General features: G+C 35.0%; 2 long non-coding RNA genes across 2 annotated transcripts; both read right to left on the bottom strand.

Moving 5' to 3' along the window:
• Nucleotides 1–389: 389 nt before the first annotated feature.
• On the bottom strand, nucleotides 390–1,028 carry LOC146735083 (uncharacterized). Its single transcript, XR_014931323.1, has 2 exons — nucleotides 871–1,028; nucleotides 390–589 (listed from the first exon to the last, which is right to left on the bottom strand). It is a non-coding gene; the product is annotated as an uncharacterized LOC146735083 (long non-coding RNA).
• Nucleotides 1,029–1,361: 333 nt separating this feature from the next.
• LOC144341649 (uncharacterized) lies at nucleotides 1,362–4,349 on the bottom strand. The gene is made up of 3 exons (XR_014931435.1): nucleotides 4,327–4,349; nucleotides 1,897–2,164; nucleotides 1,362–1,483 (listed from the first exon to the last, which is right to left on the bottom strand). It is a non-coding gene; the product is annotated as an uncharacterized LOC144341649 (long non-coding RNA).
• Nucleotides 4,350–11,481: the final 7,132 nt, after the last annotated feature.

The raw sequence follows: 11,481 nt of genomic DNA, 5'->3' as shown, positions 1-11,481 counted from the left end.
TTTTAGTTCCATATAAACAATAGTGGTAGGCATTTTAGTTACATATAAAGGATAGTGGTAGGCATTTTATTTACATATAAAGGATAGTGGTAGGCATTTGATTTACATATAAAGGATAGTGGTAGGCATTTGATTTACATATAAACAATAGTGGTAGGCATTTTAGTTCCATATAAACAATAGTGGTAGGCATTTTAGTTCCATATAAACAATAGTGGTAGGCATTTTAGTTACATATAAACAATAGTGGTAGGCATTTTAGTTACATATAAACAATAGTGGTAGGGATTTTAGATCCAGATAAAGGATAGTAGTAAAAACTTAAAATACTGCACTCATTCAAGAAATACGTAAAAGTAGAAAAATGGAACATTGAACAAATCATAATATTTGTAGATGAAAACAATTATCTTTCCAATTTTATATTGATGTGATTGAAAAATATAGAATTGTGGTATATCCTTGCTAATTCTAGTGAGTTAAAAAAAAACGATTTTTAACAGATTTAAATTTTCTGAATATGATTGGGCAATATGCGACGACTCCTTGAATTGGTTGTCCTCCAAGTGAGCTACCATCCACTACAGATCTGAAACATAAATACATATTAAATAAAGCTATTATTTCAGTCATACTACAAATATTAAACCAAATCCAAAGTTTATGTAACGTACATTTTAGAGGTGCTAATATAAATTATCATCAAAAGAAACAATTATTGACAATGTGGTTTACCGACGCAATATTCTTTTAAATTTAAACAAAATGTTTTTGTGCCAGGCGATAGTTCCAGACATTGAATTTCACTGTTGTCTCTCCTGACTTTTTTTGTATATTTGCAAGAAGTGCTAGTGCTAACCTATAGTATACCTAGTGTATTTGGTGATACTGCTTCACACATGTCGCCAGATCTGCTCTACCAATTCTCACCAACAGTTCTTCCAACAATTTGGTGTTATTAATTGTGATTTTACCAAGCTCCTTCAAACATAGAATTGTATGGAATGCATTTGGCTTTGTCTCTAATGTCCCCTTTGGAATGTCAACATCGTGACAATGTTGCTTCAATTTCATCAAGTCATCTGTAAAAAGCCAAGGTGAAGATTTTTATCAATTATAACTGTATGAAAGGTTGCATGATATCTTCTCACTTAAAACACTCACACTCCAGATAGAAAAGTAAATAACCAATAATAATAATAATAATAATAATAATACTAACGTATTCCTTCTCGTAAATTAACGTATATCAACCATCCAATAAAATGTGTTTGATATACATGGTATCTTGTTTGAAATTGCATCTATGTGAGATTTATGTATTACATTACTGATTAGTGAATTCATATCTTACAAAAAAATCATTTAAAATAAAGCATGATTTCCACACTACCTTTTCCTATTTTGTCACTAAGTTTATTAAGCATGTCATTAAACCTCCTTTCTTTAGATGTATCAGCCGTATCCGTGGACGAGGTGGAACCTGTATAACATAAATAACTTAATTAAGTGTTACAAACAAGTCATTGAACTGAGCTTCTCTTGAAACTAATGTTTCCTTCGACTAAGTGGTCGCTGCATAATAAAAATAAACTAGACGTTAGTTCTAAATAAAGTGTTCCAAACATGTCATTGAACTGACTCAGCTTCTCTGGAAACCGAAGTATCCTTGGACTAGGCGTTAGCTATAAAATAAAGATGAAGGAGGCGTTTAAATATTTTAAATTAGATATTCGAGGACGTTGTGATTCAGAATTTGTCGTTATTATAACTGTGTTGTTTCTATGCACGTCATTACCACATATACGAATGAAAACAAATTAGACAATTACCCCAGGATATAAATAGATACTAAAACATGATGTAGACAATTAAGCAGACATTATGCTGATTTACCTTGTAGTTCACGTTCAAACTTCTTAGCTAATTCTACTTCATCTACATGTGCAAGCAAGTTACACATACAATTCCAAATGTTAGCATCGTTCTTAAGTTTCAATGTGTTCATTATGTGTTGCGTTGGACTTCCTTGAGTTGTCTTCATTTCAAAACCATATCCAGGCAGGTTCTTCCATCTATCATATTTGTCAAGTGCAGCACAAATCTCGTCTTCACATTCAAATTTTTTATATGTTGTCAAAAATGTGTACTCAGGCCGAGATTCCTAAAAGGAAACACAGTTGTCATTAAACAAATCCTGGCCAAACACTCTGTCACAGGGTGCTAGTTGGGTTGAGCTAAGGTTTCAAATTGTCCCAAACAAATGACACCCATAACACCCCTGTGAACTGGGTCCTTTAATAATTCGAAACTTAAGACAGTTGTATAATTTATATGCGACATAAACAACAAGTACACGCTACACGAGTAAGGTTTAAACAACGTACTTTATTCCACACACCTAAAAGATGGGCAGGAAATGCCTGACCCGTTACAAGGGGTAGTGGGGTACACGTTGTTTTGTTACACAAAACTATAACACTAGAAATATAATTCAGTAATAATATTGTAATATTTCCACACGGGAAAAGGGTAGGCGAGAAATGCCAAACCCTCTATAAAGGGGTAGTGGATTACGTTATACTATTACGGGGGAAAGCCTAAATCGATAATGTAAATAATTGTCTAATATAGAATCTTGCATGCATGCATAAAACTAAGAGACAAACGTACATAACAAACAACGGACGCAAATAATATACTGGCGATCGGACACAGCCCTATCTACATACAGTTTCTTCAAAGTAGATGAAAACGGATCTTTGCGTGATAACGGTGCATTTTCCAGCGAGTCTCTGCTAACGGTGGCGACGACGGTAATTACAAAACGCAGTCAGAAGCACTGTAGTCGTAGAATACACGCTGCACACTCAGTCGAGCACGATACCAATCAATTACAGAGTTTATCTGTCCAATATTCGTAACTTGTAGAAGGAGAGTGGTCCGGGTGGATTCCCTTGCACCGCAGTACACCTCCGTAGCCAGTAACATAAATTAGAAGGCACATCCAGTTCAGAACCAAAATCGGGAATGTCATTCACTGGCGAGTTTCCCCACTCGTTAACTGCAGTAGACCGGAATTGGCCAATAGAATTATCTTTATGATGCACATTCCGTAGATCACAATACATTAATTTGTATGACAATACACAGTGTATTGTTCTAACGTTACTTGCAAACGCGTGATTAGTAGACACGTAAAAAATGGTATACTGCCAGCAACGGCGAAACGACGTCATCCAGAATAGATCACAAACTCCCATGATGCAATATTATTCAATGGCTTACTGTGGTACCTACAAGATCAGACATCCACATTTGATCACATGAACGTTCAGATCGGGTTCTATGAAAGTCCGCTTCCCTAGTGCTGACTAAAAGAAACATCTTGCCACTCTATATTTAACAATTATCTATCGCCAAAAACAACATTGCCTATCTATCGCCGTAAGACAAACACAAAACGCCACCATCACGACATACAACATAAACATGATTTAATGTTTGACATTCGTGACACACTCAAGTCTAGTTGCCTGTTGGGTAACTGTTCAGAGTGTCATCATTATGTGTGTGAAGATGATTACTATTCTTTACAAATGTGACCATTACTACTCCAGACATTCAAGCCCTCACACGTGGAAAGGATTCGGCATCAGCGCCATGCGGCGAAAAAATCATTTTCTGTTCTCACTGGCACGTCTCAATTATGGTGCTAGGGTTTGTAATCAATGAGGGGGAAATTCAGTTGCAGATAAGTGATTTTCTGTCCCTCTGACAAACGCTGCATGAATTTCAGAGAGAGTGAACTACTAATTATATTATATTATACACCATTGAATAAAAAAATGACAACGTTTGTGGCTCGCATGCCGTGCAGTCTGGCTAGCGAATGCCACACAATGTCTTATTGTTTGGACAATTTTGATGTATACGCGTTTACACTTTTTTATGATAATGACTACTGATAAATTTGGTAATTCGGCTAATGTCATGGTAAATCTATCAGAGACAGTAAAATCGACTCACTGGGGATACTTCCAATCTCAAATTAGTTGATTTCTTCTATTATGTTGCTAATACACATGTTGGGTACTATAAGGTCCGATAGTAGCACCATATTTTATATTAGCTTGGGCCGGGGTATTAAAGCTCTACTCTACTAAGAATTCGTTCAGGCATGGGTCAGAACCCTATCAAACTCAATTACAGCATTTTTGGTCAATTTTTGGGCCGACTTTGAAGATAAAATAACATCTTTAATCGTTGATGTCACTAAACTAAAAAGTAGCGTAAAATAATTTGTGGAAAAAATATGCAGCTTACTGGACTCAATGCTTCTGATAAATTGAATGTGATGATCTGTTTTTCTTTCTCGTGTACAGTAACATCACATTGGAACTGATTGTTCATACTTGATTCAGAATTTGTACACACGAACTCAACATGATCCCTGGTATTGTCCACAATAGTTTTACAGCTCAATTTACGGCTCTGAAAAACAATATATAGCAAGCAATTATAATTATTAACCAAAAAAATGTGATAATAAATTAATTACTGAAACCAGCCTTATATTAGTGTGGAAATGTGGAGTGAAATAAACTAATATATCACGGAATACCTCGGTAGTTGACCTCTCATTTAAAATAACCCACTTTCCAAAGGTTTTACTTGTCACATTTAAACTGCTTGCAGTATCATTTATATCTAGTGTTTTTGAAGGTGTCACCTGCCATCCTCTATATTTGTGCTCTTCTAAATCACATTTCTATAAGAAATGATGAAATATGGTTAACAGTTATGGAAAGTACAATTATCCTAAGGGAATAAAATGAAAATGCGCATTAGATAGTTAGTATGTATAAATGAAGCGACATCTAGTCAGCTCTGAGGATTTCAGCCAAGTAGACAATATCATATCAGTTTATACATATGTGTATTTTGAATATATCGCTAATATTAAGGTATGTGGATAATTAATGAAGTCATTTGACCATCTAATCAATATCGAATCAGTATTAACTGCGTATTTTGAACAGATCACTGATAATTGATATGAATTTTATTCAGTACAATGGCCTCAGGCCTATGGTACAATAAATCAAAAAAATAGAAAAATACAAACAGAGGGATTCCTTTAAATAATGGTTGAATCTACTAGTCACACTGGTTAAGTAGATTGACTCTGTGTTTAGAAGCATAGAATACAAATTTTGAAATTTGAAGTACAGATAAGTTGTCAAACTGCATTAAACGAAGTAATATAATGTACAGAAAGATTGCCCGTAGAGTATTGCTACACTGAAAAGTAAGCAACCGACAGCCCGTATGAAAGGGGGGCTGTGATTGGTTGTTACTTAGGCGAGATTTGAACGGGACTTACATAGGCGTCGGATAAGATGTATGTAGGGCGGAATTAAAAAAAATCACAAAATCAAAATCAAAGTAAAATAATAAACTAAAAAAGCATTAATAACAAAAGCAATAAAAAATAAAATTAAAATAAGTTTATAGCCAAAATAATTAAAGCCCGTACACTACATCAGATTTTAATCAGATTGGTACATTACTAAGTCGTTTGGCCAGATTATAGCCAGCTTATGATCAATTCAGTGAACACTAACTAGTTAATGCTTATCTGTCGAAGTCTTCGGAATATGGACATTCTTTTTAGACATGGCAAAATGGTGTATGCATTTTTATACACTTTACATTTTTATATATTTATAGAAAATAGCTCTTCAATGCAGTACATGATCATCATCGTCTAGACAACAAATGCAGTTCTTAAGATAAAAGACTTTTAACAATTTTGGTATAAAACACATGTGAAATTAGTGACATACTTCATATTAAAATCGTGGCGGTATGAAGGTTAATCCCTTCAATATATAATATATTTCAACCATTCCTTTGAGTTCATGCACTTCAAAAAGTAACCTATCATAAGCAGTCAAGAGTTAGTTTGGTGTAGAACTGAGCACAGAGTCGTACAGCGTTTTGTAACGTGACAGTGAGATAGCTAATTGGTTAGTAGGTCACAGGCTAAGACAATTCACGCATCTTCAGGTTATTTGAATATTTTGGATTACCATGGTGCATTACAAATGACAACATGGGGAAAGGATTTTTCAAGACAGCGACCCGGTGCCGAAGATATATCTTCAATGAAACCTCAACGGAATACCGTTGTACAATACGACTGGAAATTCAGAATAATCTTTGAATAAAGTTGAAGCAATGCCAGAATGTCATACTCATGATGTACTTCACATTTAATTGGTTTTATTTTTCTCATTTTTTGGTTAATGTTTTGCATTTTTTTAATGTGTCCAATTGTTTTCATTTCTTCTGTTGCTAATGATCAATCCGTGAGTGAAAATAAAAAAGTAAAATAACAACAACAGGATAAACTCAATTTACCCAAGGTTTTGTAGTTTTTGATGAGACGATGTGAACTATGTTCTTAGGTCGGACAAGAAGACTGCACGAATGTCTGCAGTGATGAATGATGCAATCACTGTACTGCATAAATGATAATTTTTCATGAACATATTTGGTGAAAAAGTTGGAATAGGAAAAGGAACTTGAAATGAAAAATATAAAGTTTAGTTTCTTACCCAGCCCATATCTGCTAGTGTGCCATATATTCGTAATTTAACACCATTTTCTGTTTTCTGAAGGTATGGGTGCAATTGAATATAGTTCGATGCACTTTTTCTCATCCAAGGAATCCATGAAATTAACGTCATCATCCATGTCCTCGTCGTTTTTATTATGGTTGCAAATGCCGTAAAGTGGTCAATGATCAGCGTAATTGTATCTTGGTCAATGATTCGTAGCACGTTTTTGTCTACATTCCAAACCGTTTTTTGGTCAATGTCAGTATGTGTAGAATATATGGCCAATTCATCTACACTTTTCTCAGTTTGACATGGTATCATTAAATAAACATGTTTTTCGAAGTGGAGACCATTAGGGCCACAGAATATAGTTGGAGTGAGGGCAATTTCATTTGGCTGTAATCGAGGCTGGTATTCTTTTTCGTCAGTGACAAAAAGGAAAATGGATTTAATTTCTTCTTTCGGAATGGCCCCAGGGGGAATGTATAGCTTGACATTAGTGTGTGGTAAATCCAAACAACCACCAGAATAATCAAAATTTCCAGATATGTATCGTCTGGTGAAGGAAGGTTTAAATTTAGGAAATGATACTTCTTTAGACCCATCAATAAGAAATGGATAATTGGCCATGGTTGCTATGGAGTTAGATTCCAGATATTCACTCCTACCTACTCCATTCTCTGCAGAAACTCGGAAGTAGTATGTAGATCCTAGATTTAGGTTTTCAACTTTGTAAGATGTATTATCAGGTGAGATATGATCACTAAGCGTGGTCCATTCTGTCTTCCCACTACCACGTTGCTCAACAATATATTTGATAATCACGCTACCGCCATCGTCTTTAGGAGGTTCCCATTCTAGTTTACAAGTTTTTCCACCAATGTCACTTACATTCAGGGGACCATCTGGTCTAGATGGTTTGTCTATATGTAACAAATTAAACAATTTAATTATTAAACACAAAGTTTATAATTCTGCTCCAAGAATTATCTAACATTATTTGCCAAGTTTTTTACTGCCTTCAGTAGAAAAAGTATTTCTATGAAAACATCGGATTTTAGATATATACTAACTGCCTTGATTAAAGTGTAACTGAATTGGGACAATTGACTTTTTTTGTGTGCACAATTTATTTATAAACAACATTATGAAAAAAAATCAAGTGAAAAGGGTATATAAATTGGGTAAACAGTCAATGATATTCCGAAATCGCGCCACGCCCCCCTCTCCCATCACCTTCGAGTTTTTTCGGCATTACGAGTGTAGCCGAAATGGCGCCACCAACGGGAGCATAAAGCATGAGCTAGCTAGCAGACAGGATTGTTTATCATTTTCCATACGCACGCGTTTCGTAAACATATACAACGAGTTACCAAGATCGAGAATTCTTACGAGTTACCATCATATACAACGAGTTACCACGATCGTTTTCATGGGGAAACGCTGTGTTGTTGGCGGGTGTAGTAACACACACGGCGATCGATATAGTTAACTAAATGAAATGTATAGTGCAGTGAGAATAATGACACATTTGATAGTAGTTATTCCAATTTTGTGGAATTATAAGTAAATCATAAATATATTACCAACCTTTTGTTGTTATGGCGTTAGATTCCTGATATTCACTCCTACCTACTGCATTCTCTACAGAAACTCTGAAGTAGTATGTAGTTCTTGGATTCAGGTTTTCAACTTTGTAAGATGTATCATCAGGTGAGATATGATCACTGAGCGTGGTCCATTCTGTCTTCCCACTACCACGTTGCCCAACAATATATTTGATAATCACGCTACCGCCATCGTCTTTAGGAGGTTCCCATTCTAGTTTACAAGTTGTCCCACCAATGTCACTTACATTCAGGGGACCATCTGGTCTAGATGGTTTGTCTGTAAGTAACAAACAATTTAGTTATTAAACATCAAATTTCAAATTCTGTTTTAAGAATTATCTGACATTATTGCCAAGTTTTTTTACTGCCTTCAGTAGAGACAGTATGTTTATGAAAACTTCAGATTTTAGATATGTACTAAACGTCACCTAAGTATGAAATTAATAAAACAAAATTTATGTTACAGTGAAATTAATGATACATTTGATAGTAGTTATTAAACTTTTACAGAATATAAGTATTTGATATAGTTTACTAACCTTTGGTTTTTAAGGCGTTATATTCCAGATATTCACTCCTACCTGCTGCATTCTCTGCAGAAACTCGGAAGTAGTATGTAGTTCCTAGATTTAGATTTTCAACTTTGTAAGATGTATCATCAGGTGAGATATGATCACTGAGTGTGGTCCATTCTGTCTTCCCACTATCACGTTGTTCAACAATATATTTGATAATCACGCTACCGCCATCATCTTTAGGAGGTTCCCATTCTAGTTTACAAGTTGTCCCACTAATATCACTTACATCCAGGGGACCATCTGGTTTGAATGGTTTGTCTGTAAGTAAGTAAGTAACAAACAATTTAGTTATTAAATACAACATTTCAAGAAATTCTGCTTTAAAATTACCTGACATTATTTGCCAAGTTTTGTTACTGTCTTCAGTAGAGACAGTATGTTTATGAAAACATCTGATTTTAAATATACACTATGAGGTTACGATGCGACAGTGTACTATCTGAATGCATACTTTGAGGTATCCTCGTAATAACATTATTATACATCAGGATACATCATAGGAATGCCGAAATCTGAAATGTTTAAAACAGAATCTTTGTGTGGAGTCCGGTCAAACCTTGGTGGCAGCCATGTTTGTTGTTTTTATTAGAGGACGCTTACGCGCGTTAGCATTCCATATTTGTAATTCGCATTTCCTAATATGGTAGGATGAAAATACCCCGTAAAATACTGCAAAATTATGGCACGCTGTAACTTATGGCGTTACAGTGCAGATGTATAAAAATAAATGTTACAGAAATATAAAATTAATATAAACGAAATGGATGTTGAAGCCAGATTAATGATAGTAGTTAATACATTTTATGGAATATAAATATTTGATATATATTTTACTGACCTTTGGTTGTTATGGCGTCAGATTCCTGATATTCACTCCTACCTACTGCATTCTCTGCAGAAACTCTGAAGTAGTATGTAGATCCTAGATTTAGGTTTTCAACTTTGTAAGATGTATCATCAGGTGAGATATGATCACTGAGTGTGGTCCATCTATTTATACTATCATACTGTTCAATGATGTATTTGATAATCGTATCATCTTTTGGATGGGACCACCCAAGAGTACATGATTGTCCACTTACGTAACTTATATGAAGACTTCCAGTTATAAACATTGTATCTGTGTGGGTAACATTCAATCATTGAGGTAAAATTATCATCATTTGTATTGTGAAATCTGCCTTGTATAAATTGTATTTACTAATTATTTGTCTGTTGATACATTTTATAAATCTGATTCTCTTTTCGTAGTTACGAAAATTTATTGAATATTTTTAGGAACGGATATTTAGTTGATATAGTTTGGGTTTATATAAATACATGTAGTCTGAGAGCAGTTTATCATAGGCAAAACAAGCTGAATGTATAGCAGTTAAATGAGAAGCAGATATATTTCATACACTCATCCAAATCCAAATAGAAATGTTTCTGCATCAATGGAATTAATACCAAAATATTTTGGCTACCATCTGGTTAGGCCACAGATAGATGTTTTCAATGTTAGGATCAGTTACTATACTTTGCAACTTGAGCTGCTCACATAAGTTATTACATATACAAGTATCTTATTATTCTATATTAGATATGAATAGACTCTAAACAATACATCATCATTCAAGGCGTGACAGAGTGTTTAATTTGAAGGGGAACCGCTCAATCCCATCGATTTCACCAAGTGTTCATGGGTAATTAACTCCGCCTTTGTCCACTAAGTAAATGAATGCTTATCTCTCCCCATGTCCCGCTACCCCGCCCCCCCAAATTTTACAATTTCAAACCACAGGTTAGTCTGTTTGGCCACAAACACAGAGCTAGCTCCATATTCAATGATTTGAAACATTGCGCGCTCCATAATATATACATCGTCGGAACTACACTATTTCAAGTTGATGCTGGCTCACTAGTAAATGCATCAGTCCACCGGATACTGAACACAAAACCAGATTTTTGCTAAATGGGCGCGAAGAAAATCCGCCGACTTCCGTGTCGTCGGTCTATAGACGGTACTGATCTCGTATACAGTAAACCTGAGAACGAACCTTCCCATGGACATTCCGTATACACACTACTCCTCCAGACCCCGGGGTAGGGACAGTTGATAATAGCTGGGTAGATAGCTGCCCTGAGTGCTCAGAAGTGTGACAATTTTTATACCTGTATAGTGGCAAAATCTATACCCATATTTATACCAAAGTACCATTTCTGCCATCACTGTTTATTCCAAATAAAACAGTTACCGTATTTGCTCTATTAGAAGAGCATCGTCAATATAAGCACATGTAAGCCAACAGTTGCATTGTATATTGATTTATTAAAATATGTATTTTACTTATCGCTCATATACGTACCCATAAGTATACCAAATCGGAAAAATATTACCGATATTTTTACCTATCTTGACTAGAAATAAGACCGACACTTATACCTAAAATCTAAAAAACGAGATCCATTTCTGGGGCACGTCCCCATTAGGCAAGTTATATGTATTGCCCCGGGCCCCAGACTGCTAATATAACAAGTGGGAAAATACCCGCGGTCAATAACTTCGGTTTTCATATTTCCGTCGCAACTCTATATTATATATTATATTGAAAGAAACGATATTACACGTATAACTTATTCAAATGCATTGTAATTTTAGGTAGCATATAGTTGAGTTGAGTTACG

The sequence above is a fragment of the Saccoglossus kowalevskii genome, chromosome 13 (genome assembly GCF_978046115.1).
Source record: "Saccoglossus kowalevskii chromosome 13, keSacKowa6.1, whole genome shotgun sequence".
NCBI lineage: Eukaryota > Metazoa > Hemichordata > Enteropneusta > Harrimaniidae > Saccoglossus > Saccoglossus kowalevskii.
Note: the sequence above shows the minus strand (reverse complement) of the source record. Positions and strands in the feature narration are given on the sequence as shown.